This window comes from Lissotriton vulgaris, chromosome 6 (assembly GCF_964263255.1).
Source record: "Lissotriton vulgaris chromosome 6, aLisVul1.2, whole genome shotgun sequence".
Classification (NCBI taxonomy): Eukaryota; Metazoa; Chordata; class Amphibia; order Caudata; family Salamandridae; genus Lissotriton; species Lissotriton vulgaris.
This window is the reverse complement of record NC_141694.1, coordinates 1,787,554,586-1,787,580,270: the sequence shown is the minus strand read 5'-3', so window position 1 is coordinate 1,787,580,270 and position 25,685 is coordinate 1,787,554,586.

The following is a 25,685-nucleotide window of genomic DNA, read 5'->3' as shown; positions in this document are numbered from 1 at the left end:
GGCTCAAGGAGCCCATCGGACAGACCGTAGGAATTATGATGTCCCTTTCCCTCTGCCTTTCTATGGCGGACTGACTGCCATAGAAAGGCAGAAGGGAAAGGGATTCTGGGGGCCCCTAGCAGGGCTCGCGTCCTCCCCTGGGCCAATGCTATCGGACCTGGCGGGCACCTCTGGTGTCCCCGAAACATCCATGCATCGTGTGGCAGTCAACGCATGGTGCCTGCCACATAGTGCATGGATGTTTCAAAAGTGTATCTTTCCTATTCGGGCCTGTGCTATGGCACCAGCACAAGCCGCAAAATGAAATATACACCTTCCAATCGCCATGAAGGTTGCCTCATCACAATAAAGGTAAGCAGGACCTCCGACTCCTTGTTGGGCAGTCCCATTTCTGAAACAATGCGGGTTGGACCTCAATCATGAGGAAATAATAGTTCAACAATCGGCCAGAACCCAGCAGCTTTGCCTAGAATCACTCTGGCTTAGACTGGATACAACACTCTGCAACCTTTCGGCTATATTTGTACTGTACAAATACCACATACATGCACTCACACACATTAGATCAGTGGCTCTTAACCTGTGGTCCGGGGACCCATGGGGAAATGCGAAACGTACTAAGGTGATCCGCAGTGTCACGTCCGCTCCAGCCTGGGTACTTCTAAATTAATAATGTCACACATGGAGCTTGCTCATACACGTCTTTATTGCTGTGAACTGAACATCAGGAACCAAAATGGTCCCGTATTCGCAAACTCACAAGGCACCACATCTCCCTCGTGTTAAATAACATTTTTACAGAGGTATATATGTATATCTATCTATCTATCTATCTATATATATATATATATATATATATATATATATATATTACCTACTGGCGATAGCCAGTAGGTATATATAGTTAGGATTTTTTTCCTATGGGACTTTTGAAAATTCTATGTCTAATAACTTTGGCGTTTGTGGACGGAATCGGCTGAAATTTTCAGGAAAATGGCACATTTTGTTTCTGAGCAGCTCCTGAAAATTTGGGGGGGGTTCGTCAAGGGGGGGCCGAGAAAAAAGGGGGGTCCCAAAACGCGTTTTTCCCATGTTAATTTCCATAGGGCGGTTGGACTCACTTTTAGCCCGAACGGCTGAATGGATTTCCACGAAACTTGGCAAAATTGTAGGGACTGTTAGCCCGATGTGCCTTTGCTAGGTCTCAATATATGTGCTTCAGTGGATTTTGAGAAATTAACGTTTAAATCAAGATATATATCTGTAACAGCGCTCCGGGCAGCTATCCGGTTAGCGAACCTTTCGCGTATCGGAACTTTGCAAAGCGAAGCTGATTGGCTCTCCGGTGTCTGTCAACATTCTAAACAGTCCGGTGCGGCCGCCATCTTGTCTCTCGGTAGGATCGAGAGACAAGAGGAGGCCAAAACAAAGGGGGAAATGAAGGAAAGGGGGCAAGGTAGACCCCTCCTGACCCCCTAGGATTGATGAGGGGGATATTATAGAGCCACGCCGGGCCCAAAAAAAAAAAAAAAAAAATCCGATTTTTTCGCCGTAGAGACGCGTCTTGGTTCGCGAACCGGGCAGCTAACCGGGCAGCTAACCGGGAAGCTAACCGTCAGTGTAACCCAAAAAAAATCAAGAAAAAAATCCGATTTTTTCGCCGTAGAGACGCGTCTTGGTTCGCGAACCGGGCAGCTAACCGGGCAGCTAACCGGGAAGCTAACCGGCAGTGTAACCCAAAAAAAAAAAAAAATCAGATTTTTTCGCCGTAGAGACGCGTCTTGGTACGCGAACCGGGCAGCTAACCGGGCAGCTAACCGGGAAGCTAACCGGCAGTGTAACGGGAGTCTGAGGAGTAGCTGATTGGCTGTCAATATTGTAAACAGTCCGGAGCGGCCGCCATCTTGTCTCTCGGTAGGATCGAGAGACAAGAGGAGGCCAAAACAAAGGGGGAAATGAAGGAAAGAGGGCAAGGTAGACCCCTTCTGACCCCCTAGGATTTATGAGGGGGATATTATAAAGCCACGTGGGGCCAAAAAAAAACAAACAAAAAAATCCGATTTTTTCGCTGTAGAGACGCGTCTTGGTACGCGAACTGGGCAGCTAACCGGGCAGCTACCGGGAAGCTAATCGGCAGTGTAACGGGAGTCTGAGGAGAAGCTGATTGGCTGTTATCATTGTAAACAGTCTGGTAGCCGCCATCTTGTCTCTCTGTGGGATCGAGAGACAAGAGGTGGAAAAAAAAAAGGTGTAAATGAATGAAAGGGTTAAGGCAGACCCCTCCTGAACCCCTAGGATTGATGAGGGGGCTATTAAAGTTCCCTGGGGGGTGAAAAAAAAAATTTGCGATTTTCGCGGTAAAGGTGCTTCCTGGTACGTTAACCGGGCAGCTAACCGGCAGCGTAACGGGAGTCCGACATATTGTGTTTTTTGAACGTTTGTGATATGTGCACGTGTGGATTTTGTCTAATTAAGGTTAAAAAAATATATATATATCTTTAAGCGTGTTCTGGCGCGCTTACGTTTTGGGTTTGGTTTGCGCTGCAGAGACGATACGTCACGGTTATGCGATGCATCATGAGGCGTCTCACGGGCTACGTGATACATCACTTAATAAAGAATATATTTTACAGCTATAGATATTAGCTTTTAAAAAACCAATGAAATTCACAGAAAAAACCATAGGTTATAGACCATATATAGTTAGGAATTTGCATTTACAAAACCTTGAAAATTCACTGAAAAAACCATAGGTTATAGACCATATATAGTTAGGGATTAGCATTTAAAAAACCTTATTTTATTTGCACAAAACCATTGAAATTCCATATATAGTTAGTTGCACTAACTATATATCGCGGACCCGCAATCCACTGCTAATGATGTCACATATTACATCATTCATGACATGGTCAGTGACATCACTGATGACATCACTGATGACATCTCAAATGACATCACTGATGACATCACTGATGACAACACCCAGTGACTGTATGTTTCTGTAAAGTTAAAATATGTCTTACATATTGAAGAATGAGTGGATGTATAAGTGTCTGGATGAAGGATTTAGTAGGTGCATGACTGACTGTATGAGAGAATGATTAAATGTGTCTCACTGAGTGCATGGGTTAGTGATTAAAGTGTCTTAATTTGGCAATCAATATTTATGTTCTTCTGTAAACTGCTGCATGTTTAAATCAGTAGCTATATCAGTAACTATATGGGTTATTGAATGGTTGCCCAAGTATTTGTATGGGAGACTGAGTGTGTGTGTGGGTGGCTGGGAGGTGTATATCTCTGTGCATAGATGTGTGAGCGGTTGATTCCCTAGGTGTATGGGTTCAAAAGTGCATGTAGAAACAGCTGTATGGACAGTTGACTGTGTGCATGAGTATATTGGTGAGTGAATGGATATCTCAGTTCTACATGTCAAAGTAAGTACATATGTAAAACACACTCCATGTGAGAGTTGACATATATAAATAACTGAACATAAGAGTCAGTGAATGTGAGAGTGGCTGTATGAATCATTGTGAACTTGTATCAAGGATTGTATAAGAGAGTAAACATGTGTTAGTATATGTTTGAATAAGTAAGGTGTGTATAACTGTATAGTTAAGGAAATGGAGATGTGATTGATTCTTTGCATGACTGAATAGGTGTGTGAGTAACTCCATGGATGTGTGACAGTCTGTGAGTGCCTGTTTACACTGAGTGTATCAAAGGTTATATTAGAGTCTGAAGATGTATTATCACATAAATGATATCATCAGTGATGTAATCAGTAATGTCAAATGAGATGTCAGTGATGTCATCAGTGATGTCATTTGAGATGTCATCAGTGATGTCATCAGTGATGTCATTTGAGATGTCATCAGTGATGTCATCAGTGATGTCACTGACCATGTCATGAATGATGTAATATGTGACATCATTAGCAGTGGATTGCGGGTCCGCGATATATAGTTAGTGCAACTAACTATATATGGAATTTCAATGGTTTTGTGCAAATAAAATAAGGTTTTTTAAATGCTAATCCCTAACTATATATGGTCTATAACCTATGGTTTTTTCAGTGAATATATATATATATATATATATTCACTGAAAAAACCATAGGTTTCAGTGACGTTATAGTTAGCTGGACATTTCACTCGTACAAAACTATTGAAATTCCACTGTTATAGTTAGTTCAGCTAACTATAACTCACGAGCCCGCAAAGCACTGCAGATGATGTCACATATTACATCACTCTTGACATTGGCAGTGACATCACTCATGACATCAATGATGACATCTCAAATGACATCACCGATGACATCACTGATGACATCATCCAGTGAATGTGTGTTCTTCTGAAAATTAAATATATTTTATATATGTATATCTCGAGGTCGATGGAAGAATAAGTGGGTATATAACTGTCTAAATGGAGGTGTGTTTTTTGTAAAATGTATTGTATAACGGACTGATTAAGTGTATCTTAGTGAATACATGGGTTAGTGAGTAATGTTTAAATATGTAAATATCTGTATCAGGCTCTCACTTTTTGTATAAATGGCTCCATGGGTTGGTAAGTAGCTACATGAGTGTCTATATAGGTTATTAGTTGGTTTTTCGAGTATCAGTATGAGTGTCTGAATGTCTGTATGGTTCAGTGGGGGTATTACTTAGTGCTTGGATGCATGAACGAGTGCGTCACTGTTTGTATGTGTTGAGACAGTATGTGTGCAGGACTGTGTGGATGGATGAGTGTGTGTAAGGGTGTGTTAGTGAGTGAATGACTGTCTCAATAGTGTTTTCATGAGTAACTACATATGTTTTAAACTAGTATATGTGAGTTTTGGTGTATTTAAGTGAGTATATGTGAGAGTGAGAGATTGAAAGAGTTCCTGTATAAATAAGTCTGTGTTTCTATAAGTGATTGCTTGAGAGAGTAAGTATGTGTAAGGTTCTGTACCAGTAAATGTGGGGTGTGTGCATCACTGTATATGCAATTTAATGGATGTTTGATACTTTGTTTACATGTGTGACTATGTGTGTGAGTAGCTCTATGGATGAGGGTCATTGTGTAACAGGATGTATAGGTGTATGAGTACATATGATGAGTGAGTACATGTATGAGTGTCTGTATAGGACTGTGGGTGAATGAGTGGATGTGTGTGTAGATCTTGGAATTACTAAATAGGTGTGTTGTAAGTGGTATTGGTATGTCCATTGTTTGTAATATGCTAGTTTCTATTTTTGAGTGTGTGTATCAAAGGTTATATTAGGCTGAGAGGAGGTATGACACTCTATCACAAGGATGATGTCATCAGTGATGTCATGAGTGATGTCATTTGAGATGTCATCAGTACTCATGAATGAAGCCACTTTCCATGTCATGAGTGATGGAATATGTTACTTCATCAGCAGTGCATTGCGGGCGTGTGAGTTATAGTTAGCTGAACTAAATATAATGGTGGAATTTCAACGGTTTTGTGAAATGTCCGGCTAACTACAACACACCTGAAACCTTTGTTTTTTTCTGTGAATTTCTAAGGTTTTTAAAATGCTATTTTCTTACTATAACATGCCTGAAACCTATGGTTTTTTCAGTGAGTTTCAAAGGTATTTTAAATGCTAATTTCTAACTTTAACGTAACTGAAACCTATGGCTTTTTAAGTGAATTTCAAAGGTTTTTTAAATGATAGTTTCTAACTATGCCTACTGAGGTAGGACATATGAAGAAAGAAGTAAAACACACACAGAAAGTAGAAACAGAAATGCAGAAATGCAGAAAGAAGCAACAGAAGTCCTCAAAGATGAAGAAAAGTGCAGGAAGAAGGGATACGTGCAGAAAGAACAAACAGAGGAGCATAAAGAGGCCTTGTCGCAAAATCATCCTGTACCCTCAACTTTTTCAGATTGGTACTAGTGGTAACTGACTCTGACTAACCAGTCCTAGAGCCAGTGCTATGCTAAAAGACACATAGAATACAGTTAAAACACCTACAAACACTAGGGAACACTATGCGTTGGGGTACCCCTGTTATTAGCATGACCTCCTCTGTAAGCCCCTAGTATATAATAGGACAGGGGAATTAAAACTACCTCTTTAAACATGCCACAGGGTGCGTTTGCACATTGGTGAAGGGGGCACTGAGCTGACGTGTGCAAACACGACCTGTGGCCGTTTTAATTTGGGGGATAAAGTCCCCTTGCATCCTGAGCGTCCCTTGGGTACAACTAGCACCACAGAGTTGCGTTGCAGATAAATGTAAAAATGGGCACGGCCTGGACCACCTCTCTGCAACGTAGCACCGTGGCGCTTACTGGAAGTAACGGGTGGACTAGTTTGGGCCCATGAGCCCTTAGGATTGAAGGGGAATTAGCGGCACCAAAGTTATTGCAAATAGAATGTTGTGGATTTCCTATGGAAAATTGGTCCTAACTATAACTACCTACTGGCGACCGCCAGTAGGTAATATATATATAGATATACACACACACACACACTCACACACACACACACCCACACACACACACACACACCCCGCCCCCACACGCACACACATACAATACAACTCCTTTATAAGTCATCGTGGAGCTCTGACCAATCGCCCAGATTGTGTCTTCTAAGGCTTGAAGCGTCCATGACTAGCACTGGTGCTGTAGGGACAGATGCATTCAGGGGCACTGTACATTCTCAATCAAACCAGTCTGATTTCTGATAACAGGAACCAGAGAATGATGAGGCAGATGCCTGAAGTGTGAATAATCTTGCAAGATGGACATTCAAGTACTGTGAGCAGACACCATTAGTCCTTTACTAGTCACAACTTTGAAGAGTACAGCATCATAGAGAGCATCAAATTTGTGTTTTCTCTGATGTTGCACAAAGACTCAATCTCCTACATCAATGCTTGTCAGCATTTGTTGCAACACTACTCTGCTTAACGAAATTCACTCTCTGGTGCAGATCTTCGGTTGGTCTATTGTGGTAACTTGTTCACCCTTTCGAACATCAGGGTAGCAGGACCTGAAGTTGAATTTGAATTCGATAAGCGGGAACAACATGCAGTGCTAACTTCATATTAAGCTTCTCCACTGTAGCAGGCTGGACATTTCTCATTTTAGTGTGCTCATAATGGGAACAACTCCATTCACTTCTGACCAAAGAGGTGTGTTTTTCTGATGCTTCAGAAAGAATTGATTAAGAAAGTCTTGACTGTTGAAAGCTTGGCCATTTTCAGACATTAGCACTGAAGTGCACTTTGTCGAAGTTGAGAGGTTGTAAAATCAGATGGCAGGAGTTCATGAGGCCATTATGTCTGAGGTACAAGCCACAGGGAGGCGAGGCGGTGCTGGAGCAGGAGTGATGGAGCGACTTGGAGGATTCCGGCGGGTGGAGGCATCACCGGAGTGAGTGAGTGTAGTCGAGTGTGGCAGACGCCGAGACCCCCTGTTGTGTCTCTTTAGCCTTTATGGTGAAGGGGGGGCTCATTGTTGCTGCAGCCACAACTCACCAGATTTTAAACAGCGCTCCATACACACCTTGCCCAGGCCTGCTTGCCTGCCACCTGCCGACCTGGCCCTAGAATACCTTAAATCCTCCTGGCACCTCCTTGTTCCTCCTTGTCTCTGCCGGCGTTCTGCCTCTCTTGCAGGTGGGAAAAGGAAGGTAGAAGATTTATTACTGTTGACACTGTATAACTATTATCCTCATTCAAAAAATTCAAACACAGTCACATATTTATATATATATATATGTATATATATATATATATATATATATATATATATATATATATATATATATATATATATATATATATATATATATATATATATATATATATATATATCGTGCTCCTGGGGTTGGTCCAACATGAAACAAGCCCTCGGGTACAAAGAGTTTTAACCCCAACAGCTTTTAATCGGTAAGAACAAACGCCCCACCAGACATATGGGCATGAGACTGGTGTCCGGACGCGTTTCGGGTAAGTCCCTTCTTCGGCGGAATTGCAGTCTTTGGCACTCATGGGGCCACGCCCTCCACTTTATCCTTATCGTACGCCATAGATTGGCTGCTCTAACTTGAGGCTGCACGTTGATTTCTGGGAGGCGTCGTCCATTACTCCTCAGAGTGCTGTATTGTCCATGCTGTATTAAGGCTCCACATGAGCCCCGGGGGGTGCAGTTTGTTCACCATCCATCATTTGTGCCCCACACAGAAGCCACTTGCTTCGTGACTCCGTGACCCCTGCTTACGGAGTGGTGCTTCTCAGCGGCAGGACGGCCGCTTTGAAATCGTGCTCCTGGGGTTGGTCCAACATGAAAGAAGCACTCGGGTACAAAGAGCTTTAACCCCAACAGCTTTTAATCGGTAAGAACAAATGTCCCACCAGACAAATGGGCATGAGACTGGTGTCCAGACGCGTTTCGGGTAAGTCCCTTCTTCGGCGGAATTGCAGTCTTTGGCACTCATGGGGCCACGCCCTCCACTTAATCCTTATCGTACTCCATTGATTGGCTGCTCTAACTTGAGGCTGCACGTTGATTTCTGGGAGGCGTAGTCTATATTTTTGTAAACAATATTAATGATTTTGATATGTTCAAAATCGATAATACTTACCTTAAAATCGATATTCTTCACAATATTTTGCAGATGATATTTCTATATCCCAATATTTTAGACTTGATATTTTGGTATGATAATATTTTGGTTTCGATATTTTGTCTGAATACCATTTTAAGACATTTTGAAGGCATACAAGGCATATTGGGTATATTTGGGCACATTGGGAATCACCAGGACTTAGTTGCAGAGTTGCAGGAGAAAGAGGAGGAGTGGGAGAGCAGGCATCTGGGGTACCCGAGGGGTCTGAGGTTGGGTACTTTTACAAGATGCCATCTAGGTGTTTGTGCTCAGGCCGTTCAATTTACTTCTAATCCATCTGCTTTCTCTATTAGTGCCCCCAAACTTTTAAAAAATGAAAATATTATTCATCGAAAGAAGCCTCAGTCCTATTTGTCTCTCCTGAAGTCTGACCCCTCCATGCTGGCCCTGTTCTTAAAGAGGGGGAGCGGGCAGGAAATAAGGGACTGAAGATGATGTTAGGTGCAAATAGAGAAGACAACGTAAGTTTAGTTACTGTTTTGTCCCAGGGCACAGCCTTACATAATGCCAGTTTTGTTCACAGCCCAGTTCTGTCTGATATTCTAAGTCAGTCCAATAATTTGTGTTGTCCAGACGAAGTAGTGGAAGAAATGGACAGAGAGGCTGCTCCTAAGATGAATACTATTGGCAACAAGTTGGAGTCCAAGTCCAGTCCTACGAGTTCTATGGCTCCATTTGATGGCCAAGATGCTGCCTCTGTGATGTATATGTTGCCATCTAACGAGACTTCCCGGGTGACTCATGGTGGACTCCTTGATTTGTGTAATGTGACCCTGGTGTAATGGAGGACTATTCCCTGGAAGATATTGCTGCTCTCACTGATAAGAATCGGATTAGGGAGTTTAACTTAAACTCACCCATTGGCCTGGACCTGGTTTTGAGCCTGCCTTTGGATTGCTTACCTAGCGGTCCATCGTTAACGGCTTTTGCATAGTTGTGTACCATCTTCAAGTGTTTCTTTAATAGGTTCTATAGACTCTTTGAATTATGATTTATCTGTGTCCACAAGGGCTCAAGTACTTTCACAGTCATTTAATCTGGAAGTTGACTGGGGCAGGTGGGGAAAGGACTCACTCCGATATTTTGTTATGTGTGGTGATGGCCCTATCCTCGATTTTGGCTTTGCTGGAAAGATCAGTTGCAAATTCTGATCTTGTGCTGGATGTGTTGTCCCCAATTCTAATGAGGGTGCAGTACTTCACTGCCTTTGAAGAAAGGGGTGCTGAAAGAAAATCTCAGGCCTTCCAGAATTAAAAAAAAAGATCTTCTCCAGCTCCCTCTTTTGGATAATCTACTTTTTTATGTATTGCTCCCAAATTATTGAGGACTCTAAATGGGGAGGCTTCCCCTTTTTTCCACCAGCACAGATGGCTAATATGGGGGCTGGGCCAAGAAGTATTAATAATCCTGGCGAAGGACTTGGTATTGGCCATTTCCATAATACCTTGAATGTTGTTTACTTGTTTGAGAATTAATTGGGCCCACTGAATAGAAGTTTTATCTTGCAGCTTCTGTTAGAAATTGAGGCCCTGTGCCCAGTATCAAGTAGAGATATTGGGTGTATTTAGACTCCTTTGCTCCACTTCCAGGTTCTAGAGTCACATTTAGCTTTAGGATTGTTGTAATGTCAATCTTGTCCAATGTGGATCATTTCCGGTAAAAAGATATTGATGCTTTTCCATTTGAAGTGACCATAGCCCCTAAGCCTGTTAGCCTGAGATTGGGCATCCAGAAGTCCACTCAGGATTAATATATAGTAGGGGGGTGGTAAATCTGAAGTTCATCACACTTTCAAATATGGTGAGGAGAGTGGTAAATATTGTGGGAAAAGAGGACCATTGTGCCTGGGAATCTGGAAAGGGAGATGAGGTAGCCCCCTGGAGTTTGGTAGCACATGCATTGAATGCTTCAAAAACAAACATAAGACTTCCAATGTTGCAAAGGTAGCCCCTTGGGTAAAATTGTTTATCAGAAAATGCTGCGTTTGGGACAGTCTAATGCCAAGTTAAACTTCTTAATGCGTTTTGGCCAGCAATATTGTACTTACAAGAAACCTGATTTGTTCGGATTTTAAATATGAGAATAATTTTGTACTTTCTTGTGCAGTAAAACCCACAGCAAAAGGTAACGCCAATGGAGGTATTGCTAAATTACTCAGTAGTAGTATAAATTGGAATCCTAACATGTTTGTCCATTCCTCAAAACTTTGCATCTGTTTAAAATTGGTGCTGTACTATGAAATGGGTGAATCATATGTATCTTTCCTTTTGGCAAATGCTTATCTTCCCCCTCGGAGGTTGTTTGGTTCTTTAGTCAAGTCTATATTCTCTTTTGTACACAATATTCGTGTTTCAGAAGAATGCACATTGATAATCATGGTGGGAGATTTCAATGCCTAGTAATAGTACATCAGATAGACGCAGTTTATATTTTCTGGATTATCTGAGATCTAATTTCCTCACTGCTTTAAATGGCAGGTTCTCAGCCTCCTTCAAGTTTCATTCTTCTCGAGGGCAATCATTCATTGATTATATGGTGGTATTTTACCAAATGTTTGGTGTCTGTTCCCAATTTGAGGTACTGAGGACGGATTTAAGAGATCACAGTATTCTCTCGGTGGCGGCTGATTTAGAGTTAAAAGTGCTCGAGTCCTGGAATTTCAGAAATGACACCATTATTTACAATAAAACAAATGGGCGTTCTTTTTGGTCAATTAATAACATGATGAATGTGGCCACTCATGTTAAATCAGCGAGTTTATGCTCTTCCGCTACTACACTATAGAATCCTATTGCCTGGATTTGAAAGCAGCTGCGTCTTTTTCAATCATCGGGGAGTAAAAGTAGAATCACGAGTGTTAAATCCTCAGTGGTTATTTCTTGGGAGGTAAAAATGGTAAACAACAATGTTTCTTTACTAGGGAACCAATTAGGTTCCCTAGTAAAGAAACAATTTAAAGATCCATTGTTATTGAGGTAAAAGTAAATCAATTGACTGAAGCAGGAGAGAAATATACTGAAGATGTCTGAATGAAGGAGGGAGGAGGACCAGAAATGTTTTAAGTTGAGAAACGTCGCTCTTTCCGGTGACTCGCGCAAATATTGGACTTTAATTTAATAGCCAAATACTGTGATTCCAGAATTAAGGCTGAGGCCATTCCAATATCCGAAACAGAGTGGACCCTTTATATATCACAGCTATATGCCACCAATTCCAGTTGGAGGATTATGTTGGAGTTGAATGATGAGCCCTACTTATTGAACAGATACAGACCACCATCTAGTGAGGTGATAGAGAGTTGTATTAAGGGTGCAGGGTAGTCTGCTGCGATGGGCCCAGATGTACCCCCAATATCTATCAAACAAGAGGTTTCAGCGTGGGCTTTCTTTTTGTGTCCAGTGTTTCAACATTGTTATCTGTATGGGGTCATACCTTCATCGTGGAAAGGAAGTGTTGTGACTCTTTATAAAAAGGGTCCTAAAACCTCTCCTGCTAGTTTCAGGCAGATTGCTTTTTTGGATGTGATCGGCAAATTGTTCGCCAAGAGCATTCTTCTTCATCTACAGGATTGGGCATTTTGTAATAACTTTGTTCCCGTTCAGCAGGATAATTTCCATAAGAACTGTGTAACCTTGGATGATATACCTGCCATTTAAACACTGATTGATAAGTATGCTGTGGGTAAGGGCATTTCTTTATATTCTGCCTTTATCAATTTCTCAACAGCGTTCGATAGGGTTGACCGTGGGACTGTGTAGGGGAAATTGGTTGCACTGGGGCTCCCGGCTCAATGGTTAAGAGTGATTGTTGCTCTGCACTTTTCAACTTGAACTCAGGTTCTGATGGGAGGGAACCTAGGGTCTGTCCAGCAAAGTGGAGATACATCATGGCTTAAAGCAAAGGTGCTTACTTAGGACCCTTCTTTACTCCCTTTACATCCATGATTTAACGTGCAGAGTCAGATAGGCTAAAGGGGACCTACCTAAACTAGGATCAATGAGTGTTGGTTGTTTACTCTTTGCAGGTGAAGCTGTTCTGTTGGATAGGACTACAGAAGCGCCTTTCTGAGTTGGTAAACTATGTTGATGAATGCTTTTTAAAATTAAACATCTCCAAGAGTAAAGTTATGGTTTTTAGGTTCTGGGGTTGCAGAGTTAGGAGTTATTTGTACTGGTTCCTGAAGAATTATAAGTTGGAAGTGGTTCTAGGAGTCCCGCGTTCCACATCTACTACTATATGCCACAATGAACTTGACAGATCCCATATTAGTGATCTGATAAAGATAGCGCCAGTCATGTTGTGGTACAAGATTTGGACATGCGAGGACACGACCTTTAATAGGGAAGTAATTTATGATTGCTTGCAGCAAGCCGAGGGCTCTAAGCAGCCATGGCTGGCCTATGTTAAAAAAATTTTGAATTCCATCGGCCAACCAGAATTCTTTTCAAACCCAACCTCATGTGCCCAAATGTCAAAAAAAGCATTAAAAGACACATGTCTTGGTCTATTGGAGGAGAGGAGATATTATCTAGATGGGAATAAGTCGACCATTGTAGCCCATCGCCAGATCCTCCATGACCATGGCCTCCATCCTTATCTGGCACCAAATTTTTCATGTTATCATAGAATGCTTTTGGCACGAATGAGGACGGAATCTTTTTTTAGGCTAATAACGTTCCCTGTTCCAAATGACTGGTCTGGGAAGTTGATAAAATGCCCGTGTGATGGAGTAGCCACCCAGTCTAATATACACTGTATTCTTTTTTGCCAGTATTATCAGTGGGGGAGGAAAAAACACCTGCTACCACTACTAAAGTTATGGGGTTTGAGAAGCTGTAAAACTGCCCTCCATAGATTGTATTTGCTCCAAGATGAGCTTACTATTGTAGTGGTGATAAAATTCTTGACGTTCATCATAAAATGTAGAGGAACCATGAGAAGTGATTAGAAGGCTGAGGGTTTGTATGAGTATTATCCTGTGCCTAATAACACCATATAATACATAAATATGTTATATTTACCTCAACCATTTTATTAACCTAATGAATTTATCTTCCTACCAAATGTAGTGTATGAAAAGATTTTATGGTTTTTAAGATTAGACTAATTGATTGATAAGTGTAATGAAGTGTATTCATTGCAGTGATTTCTCCTTCTTAATTATCAAGTTTTTAATGTCGCGTTTTTGACTGTATTTTGTATTGTTTGCTTTTATGGTGTTTGCTAAATACCGAATAAAGCTATCTTTGAATTTGAATTTGAATTTGAAGTGGTGAAGTTGTACTGATATCTTGGTAGAATCTTCTCTAATAATTGCTTATATAAGGATCAATCAGTGTAGAACTAAGGCATTATCTCGAGCTTCAGCTATTTGCAGACTATGCAAGTGTTACGGGCAAAGGCATTTTGCCCATGTTTTGCCGATTTCTACGATTAAAATGATGCTTTAAATTAGCAATGCCTGTGGCATAATGGAAGAGCTGTATTGGTCCTTTTTCGAGAATGTTGAGTGACGTATTTGGCATGAAATCTGCAATTTGATTTGCTCAGCTGTAATGTCGGCCTTCCGGCTTGAATTTGGGCTCCTCTCTGAGAATGTGTTTGCCATGTTAGCTGTCCTAAGGTGGGGGAATAACATACGAAATAGTGACCGGGGTTCTATTTAGGCTGCATTAAAAGCTGACATTTTTTATAGCTTGAAGGGAAGAAGTGCTGTCTTTTCAAATTATATGAAAGCGCTGGATATGTTTGAAATTGGTGAGAGTGTGGTGGCACCCCTTCCAAAGCATATTCTGAAATTTTTTATTAAAAAATCAATCAAATAAGTGAGTTGGAAAAGGGACATTGCACTTTGTGTTTAGTACGCTTAGAATGACATAGTAGTGGAGAGCACCATTTGTAAAAAAAACCACAACTGTATGTTCTATGGTACTTTCCCCATAGGGGACCAGAACTATTTTGTTATTAAGGTTAAACTTGCTTCTATTGCGAATTATCACTGGATCCTGGGAAGGATTAGCTAAGCAAGTGAGGCTTTGTGATCTATGTTGGAATTATGTCCAAGATTTAAATAATGTGCTATTTGTTTGTCCTCTCCTACACTAATTGCAACATCAGTTGTTCAGACCACTGTTCATAACGTATAACATAACTTTGGTAGCAGAGGCCCAAAAATTCTTCTTTGCACCTCCATCAGAAATAGTTTGCGAACATTTTTTTGACATTTTAAAAAAAATATTTTAAAAATATTTTTTAGATATGCTTGTACACTGTAATTCCATATTACATTAAAGATTTTATACAGCATCATTGGATGTACCACCTTAGTATTGTTCCTCAAAGCTGAATGTATTGCATAAATAGAAGTACTATATTAATCTTGTACTGTAAAATATTTTACACCATTTATGTGTTTTATTATATTAAGCATGCATAGTTTCTCACATTTTGGAGGAACTGTACTACAATTCTTAACTGATTTAATTGCACATTTACACTTTTTTGTTTGAGGGGCCTTTCATCTAAAGTTGAGAATGGTTGACCCTGAAAGGCTTCCTCTGGCATTTTATAGGGGAGAGGAGTTGGCCTAACGACTAGGGTGGTCGACCTCAAATCTGGGGAACCGGGTTTGAGTGGACCTCCTTGAGTTTCAAATCATTATAATAAAAACTTGAAACTTAAAGTAACACATTTGTTTAAAGAATGCCGTCTAACCTCTCAATGAGTCTTTCTTGAGTAATTGATGAGAGGTCTCTTACTAATGGAAAATGGGAGTATTCATCGATAACCACTGTCAGGAGATACCCATTTTCAAGAGGACCAAAGAAACAACAGCAATTCTCCTATACCTACTTTGATAAATCTGACAGGTATGTTGAGTAATTTTGGATAAGCAACTGCATAAATAACACTTTCAACTCTCTTTTAGCTCTATCATCATGATGAGGAAATCAAACTCGGTCTTCAAGAGCTTGTTTAGTAATGGACAGTTCATCTTTCACATTTTTGAACTTCTGATATTAGCTGTCACATGTGAGAGGCTGAGGGTGCTGTTCCTGTATTGATGTGCAATGTCTTTTAGGGGCAGATGTATCAAGGTCATGCCCCCTTAGGGCATGTATGTGCGCCATATGCGCACACATGTCGACTTCAGGGGTGCAGCAGGGTGTCCTTGAGAAACCCCTGCACCCTTAAAATTATTCTCAATTTGCGATTAGCAAATTGCAAATCGCAAATTGAGAATAATTTCACATTCATTTCAATGGGCCTCCAGGCCCATAGAAATGAATGGCAAATTATTCCTTAATTGCGATTAGCAATTTGTTATTCGCAATTAAGGAATTTTAAGAAATTGCTAAAAAATAGCGAATTTCTACATACATCCCAATTTGCAATTCCCAAATAGCGATTCCTTAAAAATCGCTATTTGGGAATCGCAAATGATGGGGATGATACATCTTCCCCTTAGTGTCAACATTTCAATCTTTGCAACTTGCAGTGATGATTTGCTCCAATGAATAAGTGGCAGATGTACTGGACTTCAAGATGAAGTTAATGTAGGCTACAGCCACTTTGGAAGGGGTATCATGACACTGTACTGGCACTCATCAAAAGTAGGTAACCGGACTTTAATCTTTTCCTTTTTCCTACAATAGTGTAGTCCTAAACTAGGTTGTGAAAAAGCATGTTTACTCTGTGACAAACTTCTGTTTACTTATATTACAATATGCCGTAAAGTATTTGGGTGTCCACTGTGTTGGGCAAGGATCGCACCCAACTCAAACATTTTTGAGTGAACACCAACTTCTGCATGAAGCTTTGGATCAAAGTAGGACATTTGAGTGGCGTTCTCAATTGCATGCTTGATTTTCTTAAAACGTTGCTCTTATTCGTGTGACCAGTAAGATGAAACATTTATTTTTGTTAAGTCTTATAAGGGAGCACTTACAGTGGCAAAGTAACTGTCCATGCCAAGGAATTAACGTAAAATGGTAACCTCTTGTGGGACATTAGTGGCTGATAAACCTTGTACTTTAGCTGGATCCGGCGTCATGCCCCAGTCAGAAAAGATATGGCCAAAGAATTTGAGTTTTGTTTTGTGCAACTCACATTTCTCAGCGTTCAAAGTCAAACCTGCATCAGCACACTTGTGTGAGAGCTTTATCATGTTCCTTTTGGGTAGCTCCGAAAATCAATATGTCATCAATTTAATTGAAAGTATTTATGACTGGTTGTCTGATGTTGAATGACATCTTGAAAAGGTTTGGTAGCTGATGACACACAAAAATGTAATCATTTATACCCGAACAAACCAATATGGGTAAAATAGGTGGTAATGTACCTGCAATTTTCTTTGAGTTCCAATTGATGATATCCTTTGTTCAGATCAAAGCGAGAGAAGACTTTAGGACTATTTAGCTGTGTGATCATGTCAGCAATGTGCGGACCAGGCTTTCGTTCTCCTTCAACTGCCTTGTTGACTAAAAACATATTTTATTAAGTTTTCAAAAGAATAACATTCCAATATGGTATAAATGGTACAGTAGCAGAATTGTAGAAGTACAGCAATTTATAATCAGCAGAGTAACATTACTGTGTTTACAATCGGACAGACCTAGCCAACAAATTAGTTCCCTCCACCTCCCTGTGTCAATTAACTAAAAATACTCATCCACCCCCCCACCCAAGACTCACTACTGTGTTAACTTAGTTTAGTTGAAGGCAGACTAGTCATGTTTTGGCACATGGCTCCAGGTACTCAGCATAGCAGGTTATGTATGGCAGTCCTGTAGGGATCGTGTGGGGTCTGTTACGTGTTGAGCCCATAGTGATGCCACGAGGCCTTGGAGTAACACAGAATCTCAATGCAGCGATGTTTCAATTGAAATAAACAACTCCAACATTGCATCCCACTCCAAAGAAATCGGAGTCTTTTGCAATCCTCTCTTTACCTCCCTTCTGATTTCCATGCTTTCAGCCCTCCCCCATCGGACACCTCATCATTCCATGCCAAGGTGTCGGGGGCTTTGCAGACTTCCATCGCATAGTGATTGATCTTTTTGCCAAACTTAACACTAGGTTGGCAAACCTAGAGTGCATTCCCTGCTTCTTATGCTTTTTGCACAACCCCAGAATGCAGTATTCAATTGTGTTTCCTCCCGCAACAGGCGCCACTTCACTAAGGATTTATAGTACGGTTGCCCAAAAGGGGGTCAGTTGTGACATGCCCATATTGTGTTTAGTAAGTCAGCTGGTTGTGTTTGGCATCTGGGACATATATCTGATGTGCCTGGGAACATCTTGCTCAATCTGTGCAGAGTCAAGTACACTCTGTGTAAGAACATGTATTGAATTAGTTTAAACTTGGCGTTCCGGGATACTTTCTTAGGGTGTTCCAGTATTCGCTCCTATTCTTTGTCTGACGGTGCACGTCTGATATCTCCGGTCCACTTGTCTCTATGCTTCTGGAGTGGGATTGACGCATGAGAACAGATACCTCTATACAACCACTTGGTTAAGTATCCCCCATTGCACATGGTATATAGCATGTGTACAAGATCATGTGTCTGGGACTCCGTACCATCTGGTAACTAGGTACTTCTCACATATCTGCTGATTCTAGAGTGGAGGATATATAGCGAATTGGGAACCGCTTGTTCCCTGAAAAAATGGTTTGTGGTCCATTGGCATGTTATCTGTGCACAGCATCCCAATCGTGGTGACTCCCTGTTCTGACCATTTGGTCAGACATATTGTGGTGACTATTCTTGACGGTTAGGGATCCCCAGCACTGGGATGTTAGGAGTATAGGGAGGCAGACCATTAGTATAATAGACAGCTTTCTTCCAGTAGGGGATAGCCACCTTTAACAGTGGTGGTGCTGTCAACAGGGGACTTCCTCTTCGCAACAGCAAGGTGTGCCTATCTCGCATGCTCTCGGTGACATCCCTATTTATTGCAAGTGGCATCCTGCTATCCAGTATGAGAGCCACATGAGGTGGCTCGCATAGCAATATGCATTCAAGTCTGGAACACCCAGGCCCCCCCGGTCTGAGCCCAGCTGAAGTTTTGAAAGTCCCACCCTCCTACGCCCCTTTTCCCATATTAACTATTAATAGGAGCGTGTTTAGTGGTGTAAAGATGTGCGCCGGGATTATTATCAGTAAATTAGTAAAGAAGAAAAGCAGTCTAAGGAGCATAACCATTTTAGAAATAGCCACTTTTCCCGCCACCAAAAGCGTCAGTGAGGTCCAGAAAACTATTTGGGTTTTTAGTGCCTTGATAGCATGGCCCAGGTTGTCGTCCAACAGGTCCAGTGGCTCCCTGTATATTTGTATGCCAAGATACTTAAATGTGGCAGTTGCAATGGGAAACGTTCAGCGGCCAAAGTGAATGGGCTCCAACCGTGTGTGTCCTTAAAATAATAAGCATACGATTTTGACTCATTTATTGGTAGGCCTGAGAGTGCTTGAAATTGTTAAAACACTGTGGGTAGGGGCTCATTGGCACCCTAAAGATTGTTAAGGTAGAGTATTATGTCATCCGCGTAAGTGGAGAGGATATGAGTGGTGACACCCTTTTTAATACCTCTGTCTACCTCAACCGCACGTATATTAATGGCCAGTGGTTCAAGTGCCAACACAAACACCAGGGGCGATAGAGGGCAATTCTGCCTCTTTCCTCTAGCTACTGGATGGGTCTGTGAGATGTGGGCCCCCGTATGGGCCCATGCCATGGGATCCATGTATCCCGACCCGCGGAAGGGCTGGCAGCATGTAGCTCCATTGCAGAGTATCAAATGCCTGTCTCGGGTCTAGTGAGATACAGCCCACTGCGGCACTGTCTGTCAGTACACAGGTTAGTAGCTGGGGTAAGTGCCTGGTATTAAGAGAGGTACTCCTGACTCTGACAAAGCCACACTGATCTATATGTATCAGCTGTGGTAAGTAGTGTAGTAGTCTACAAGCCAAAGTTTTGCTTTGGATCTCATAGTCGGTATTTATTAATGAACGGGGATGATATCCCAACATGTTGGTGGGGTCCCTCCCGGGCTTCGAGAGGGATGCAATCAATGCCTGCTGTGTAGTGGGGGTAGGAAACCTGTCTCTAGTGCTGCATGCTATTGATTTTCTAGATGGGGATCAATTGTATCGAAAATGCTTCATAAAACTCTACAGGTAGACCATCAAGCCCTGGGGTTTTGTTACGTGGGAGGAATTTGATTGCCAATTGAACTTCGGTTTTTGTTATGGGTGCTGTCAGGTCTTTTTTCTGTGCGTCCAGAAGCTGTGGTAACTCTAGGCCGTCAAGGAAGTTTACAAACTCCTCCTCCTGGAGCTGTGCTAGAGCCTCATACAGTGCTTCCTAATATTTCCTAAAGGCCGTATCAATGTCTAATTGCGTATTAACAATTGTTACCTCTAATGTGTTGACCTCGTGTATGGGGGCAGTGGCCGGTGTATCCCGTATAATCCTCGCTAGTAGGTCACCCACCCTTATCCGCTTCTGCCTGTTGTTTTTTAGTGTAAGTGCTGTAGTCAATGGTTCGCAACTGTTCGAAGGGTTCTGCATGTCTTATATAAGCTTCTTGCAGGGCGGCCTTGTTCATATCGTCCGATACTGCTGCCTGTTCGTGCCTACCCAATCAGTCTTCTAGCTCCTGCAGTTCTCTATCTAATGTAACGCGGGCTCCCACTTTAGTACTAATGGCCACCCCATGGAGGCCTTGAAGGCCTCTCATTCCACTTGTCTCGAGTTTTCAGTATCTGTATTTTCTGTAAAGTAATTAGATATGGCGGTGGAGAGGGTGGTGCGGAATACAGGTTAGGGGCTGCATTCTCCATCTTGGTACTGGTGTGGGAATTCTTCCCCATGTAAGCACCACCTCCAGAAGATTATGATCGACAGTGTTTTCTCAAGATAAGTAGTGTGCGTAATGTGAGCATTTAAAGGCATAGAACAGAGCACCCGGTCAATTTGTGAGTGTAACATGTGCGGTAGGGAATAAAATGAGTATTCCTGGCTTGCGTATATGCCAGGCATCACCCAGTGCCCATCCCCCCACCCATCCCTTCAATGCCTCAGCTTGCCTGATCACTGCTGGCACCTAATAGTGGTGGATGTGAGCGATCTAAGTCTAAGTTCCAGACTGCGTTAAAGTCCCCTCCATTGATCCAGGAATATCCCTCCCAGTCCGCTACTACCATGTTGAGTGACCCCAAAAACATAGCCAGTTCTGCATAGGGGGCGTATATACTACCAATCACTAGGTGTTCCCCACCCAGTATGTCATGGAGCAGCACATTCCTGCCATTGATATCTATACTCTGTTCCAGGACCACAATAGGGGTGCCACTCCTAACCCATATGGCTGCCCACCTCGCAAATGCAGAGTAAGATGTACAGGACAGCTGTCCTCTCCATTTTTTCCTTAACTAAGTGGCTTCAGAGTGGGTGAGGTGTGGTTCCTGCATTAGCTCAATGTGAGCCTTCCTCCTATTTAGAAGGGCATAAATCCTATGCATTTTATGCACAGGCTCCATCCCCCTAACATTCCAGGTCGTGGCCATGAATTATTTTTATTTATCCTGTCGTAGCCGTGAAGCAGTGAGTGATGTTGTGGCAGACTTATCCCTGTAAGGCCCTTGTTGTAACTTCACCAGCTGGACCCGTCCGCACCCACCCCTCTCCCTCCCTCCTCTTTGGTATGGTCCGCACTGCTCCTGAGAGTGCGAGTTAGAACGTTCATGGTGTGTGAAAGATTAGCCGCCAAGCTGGAAGCACCTGTTAACAGTTAACTAATAAAAATATACAAAGAACCTGACGGGTGTGGTGATTCATTACTACATTCTTGGCGACGAGGACGTGGAGCTGAGCCAGGGTCAGTTAGGTGCATTCCCCCTGGATGAATTTGATGCTTGTGCGAAGAACTGAAGTGGAATGAGGCTCACCAAGTGAAGAAGGAAGATCTATGGTCTATGGTCAGTAATCGGAGCTGAAATCTGGAATTCACCAAGTCTACAACCCGATGTGTTGCCGTTAAGGGACGTGGGGCTAGGAGTGAAGCTGTGAGAGCAAAGGACGCACGAAAAACGGAGGAAATGTTCAATTCCTGGCATCTATGAGGTGATTTCCAGAACAGCGCCGTGCCCCCTCCGTGTAAAGAAAGGATTTGGGCGCAGGTCGTGAGAAGCAGGGAACATCCTTCAGGGAGAGGACGTCGCAGATCTTGCCCCGAGGAACTGCTGTGTCGACGACAGGAAGTTCCTGTTACTTAATCCTGGAAAAAGAAAGAGGACTTCGAAGCATATTTCCCTTTCTGGTGGCCTGTTGGAGAAAAGGAAGAAAGGAGAAAGTTAACTCGGTTTCCCTGTGGTGCCTCCGGGAAACGGTCACGGAGTGGGGAAGCAAGACTCAAGACAATAACCGAGGGATTCATCTAAGCACATGAGGTGAGCTTAAGAATCTGCGTGTGAAAAAAAGTGCTAAATTGACGCTGGTCCGAGGCAGAGCGCTTGGTGATCGTGATTGGAATGAATGACAGCACGGGGAAGCGGAGATCTCCTACTCACAGTATTATCCGAGGCGAGAGAATTATAACATTATAGAATTCGGGAGTTTTCATGTATTATTGGGAGGAAGATCATCCGAAGGGGACCCAAGCTGAATTACACAGAAGCGTAGGGAGCCTTTAAAACACGGTGAGGAGCGTTATGTGGAACACAGTGTTTTAGGAAACTCAATAGACTGAACAGTGGCAGTGCGCACAGCTGTGCGAGGAGACAACTGAGGAACAAAGAGTGCAGCGAACCTTTGTCTCCGGGATTGAAATTAAACTGAGGCAGCAACGTGAGCTGTATGAAGTGACGGTGAAGATCAGGGAAGGCAGTCAATCCCTGTTGAAACGCGCGAAAAGGAACTGAGGTAGCGCTTTGAAACAGCGTGCAGCAGCTGTGTGAGGTGATATATGAGGAACAAAGAGTGCAGCGAACCTTTGTCTCCGTGATAGTAATTAAATTGAGGCAGCAACGTGAGCTGTATGAAGTGACGGTGAAGATCAGGGAAAGCAGTCAATCCCTGATGAAACACGCGAAAAGGAACTGAGGTAGCGCTTTGAAACAGCGTGCAGCAGCTGTGTGAGGTGACATATGAGGAACAAAGAGAGTAGCGAACCTTTGTCTCCGTGATTGAAATTATATTGAGGCAGCAACATGAGCTGTATGAAGAAACGGTGAAGATCAGGGAAGGCAGTCAATCCCTGTTGCAACGCGCGAAAAGGAACTGAGGTAGCGCTTTGAAACAGCGTGCAGCAGCTGTGTGAGGTGATATATGAGGAACAAAGAGTGCAGCGAACCTTTGTCTCCGTGATTGAAATTAAACTGAGGCAGCAACGTGAGCTGTATGAAGTGACGGTGAAGATCAGGGAAAGCAGTCAATCCCTGTTGAAACGCGCGAAAAGGAACTGAGGTAGCGCTTTGAAACAGCGTGCAGCAGCTGTGTGAGGTGACATATGAGGAACAAAGAGAGTAGCGAACCTTTGTCTCCGTGATTGAAATTATATTGAGGCAGCAACGTGAGCTGTATGAAGAAACGGTGAAGATCATGGAAGGCAGTCAATCCCTGTTGCAACGCGCGAAAAGGAACTGAGGTAGCGCTTTGAAACAGCGTGCAGCAGCTGTGTGAGGTGATATATGAGGAACAAAGAGTGCAGCGAACCTTTGTCTCCGTGATTGAAATTAAACTGAGGCAGCAACGTGAGCTGTATGAAGTAACGGAGAGGGTCAGGGAAAGCATTCAATCCCTGTGCGATAAGGAACTGAGGCAGCGCCTTGAAACAACGTGCAGCAGCTGTGTGAGGTGACATATGTGGAACAAAGTCGGTTGGGGACCTTGATTTCAGTGTGTGAAATTACATTAAGCTGTGTGAGGGAGTGTGGCAAACTTTTTGTCCAGTGCTGGCAACCGAACGGAGGCAGCGTGGTGGAGCTGCGTGAGGAAATCTCTGAGGGGCAAGGTGCGCAGTGAACCCTAAGGGGAAAGTCTTACTCAGATTTAAGGAAGAGCATCTCATGTGAGATACAATATCTTTCGAGGATCCTTAACTTTTGGGGGTCAAGGATCAGTAAGCTACAGGATTTGTGAACAAAGCACATTAAGGGATCTCAGTGTAGTGCAAGTAACTAGACCTATCCACCAGAGCCTCGATAGAAAAGCACGAAACATAAGGAGGATATTAGGACAAAAGCATAAAGAAGTCATCAGAAGAGGCACTATGGGAAAATTATCGCATCATAAGCTATTAACTAAGAAAAAAAAAGGATTGGTACCGCGGATAAGGAGGAGAGTAAGATGGGATGAAAAAAAACGCATAGCATTCGTCATAACCATTTCTGAGGAGAAGGAGGAACCCGTGGAAAAAGAGAAAGGGGAAGAAGAATGGACTAACTGTTGGGAAGGTGGAGAATGGATAGCGAATATTAAAAGTGAAGGGAGAGACTGTAAGGACGCAGAAATAAAAGGTTGGCAAAAGGACTTGAATTATGCAAATGTACAAAATAAGCGAGAAAGAGGTGCCAAAGTACAAAGGAGAAAAATATGCCGAGAGAGGGGAGATAACGAAGCGGTGAGAAACAAAAACGAAGCAAAACTGAGGCATACCATCAATAGAAGTGGAGAATTTAAGGGAGCTGTCGCAGATTCAGAGTCGCAAAGTACAGTAATGGACAAATACAGGAGGAAGAGCGATTTGTCTTTAACAATAGGAAATGAAGTGAAAGCAGCAGATGCAAGAGGAAACTTGATATTGAAAGGAAAAGAAGAGACAGAGTGGTATTACAGGAAGAGAAGTATGAAATTTAAAGTGGATAATGCAGAAGAGGTGATTGCAGTACAAGAAGAGATGGAACGAGGGAAATTAAGTAGAAATAAAAATCCGAAAGGTTCTGAGTCCAAGATAAGGTTGGCTGTAAATAAAAGTAACCCACTTACCAGATTGGAGAATTTGAAGGTCAACACGTATCCATCTTTAGGCCTTGAAGTAAGAAGAAGAAAAGTCTGGAGGAACAAAAAGAAAACAGAAACCGCGAGGGTCATGCGCAAAATAAAGCAGAATATGTCTGAGGAAAAGGATGTTGGAAACAAGATGAGGAAAAACTTTGTGAGAATGAACAGGGAACATGATATTCTGGAGGTAAAGGTGGTGGTTAAGGAGAAAACGTACGGGGTTACACAGTCCACGAGAGGAGTGGACGAACTGTCCAAACCAATCTGCCAAAGGGTTAAGATAGCGTGGAGCTATGCCACTAGGGTTGTTTACCAACTCAGACTGTATAAGAGATCTGACCCTCACTCGAGCCTGGGAAGAGGAAATCGTCAAGGAGGGTGTGAGAATTCACTCAAAAACGGATCAAGCCAGTACCCTAAAGGTCCGGTTGGAAGAGTCTATTGGCTCCCAGAAGGCTGGGAAGAAGTTGTGTTAGGGTTTACTAAGGACAAGGCCAGATTCACAAGGTTTATCCCGGGGGCGAAGTTGGAGGGAAGTCCAGTCCCCGAGGAGGCTTGTACAGGCGGAAGTGCGAGAAGCACAGGCACGACGTTCCACAAGAGAAATTATGAGGGACACAACGACAAGGAGACCAATGAGAAGGAAACCGGTCACAGGGGCAGGGTCAGAAGCAGTGAAATATGGTCCAGGAAACTTCCGAAGAGGAAAATAAATAAATAAATAAATAAATAAATAGATAAAGGAATAAACTGTTCAAGGGATCGATGCTTGCCAGAAGGGTGAGGTGGTATGTGTAACGGAGGACTTGAGCATGTCAGCAGAGTACATTTTGGTCGAGCGGTTCCTGAGGACATTAATTCAGAGTACCATTAGGCATCAGTTCCCTTTCCCTACCCTCAACTTAAACCAAACATGGATGTGACACAAGCAAAAAGGGAACAGAAAGGAGGGCAAATGTTGTGCTCTCAGTTCGAACAAAAGCATCTTAGTGAACAGAACAGCCACCCTCTCCGTG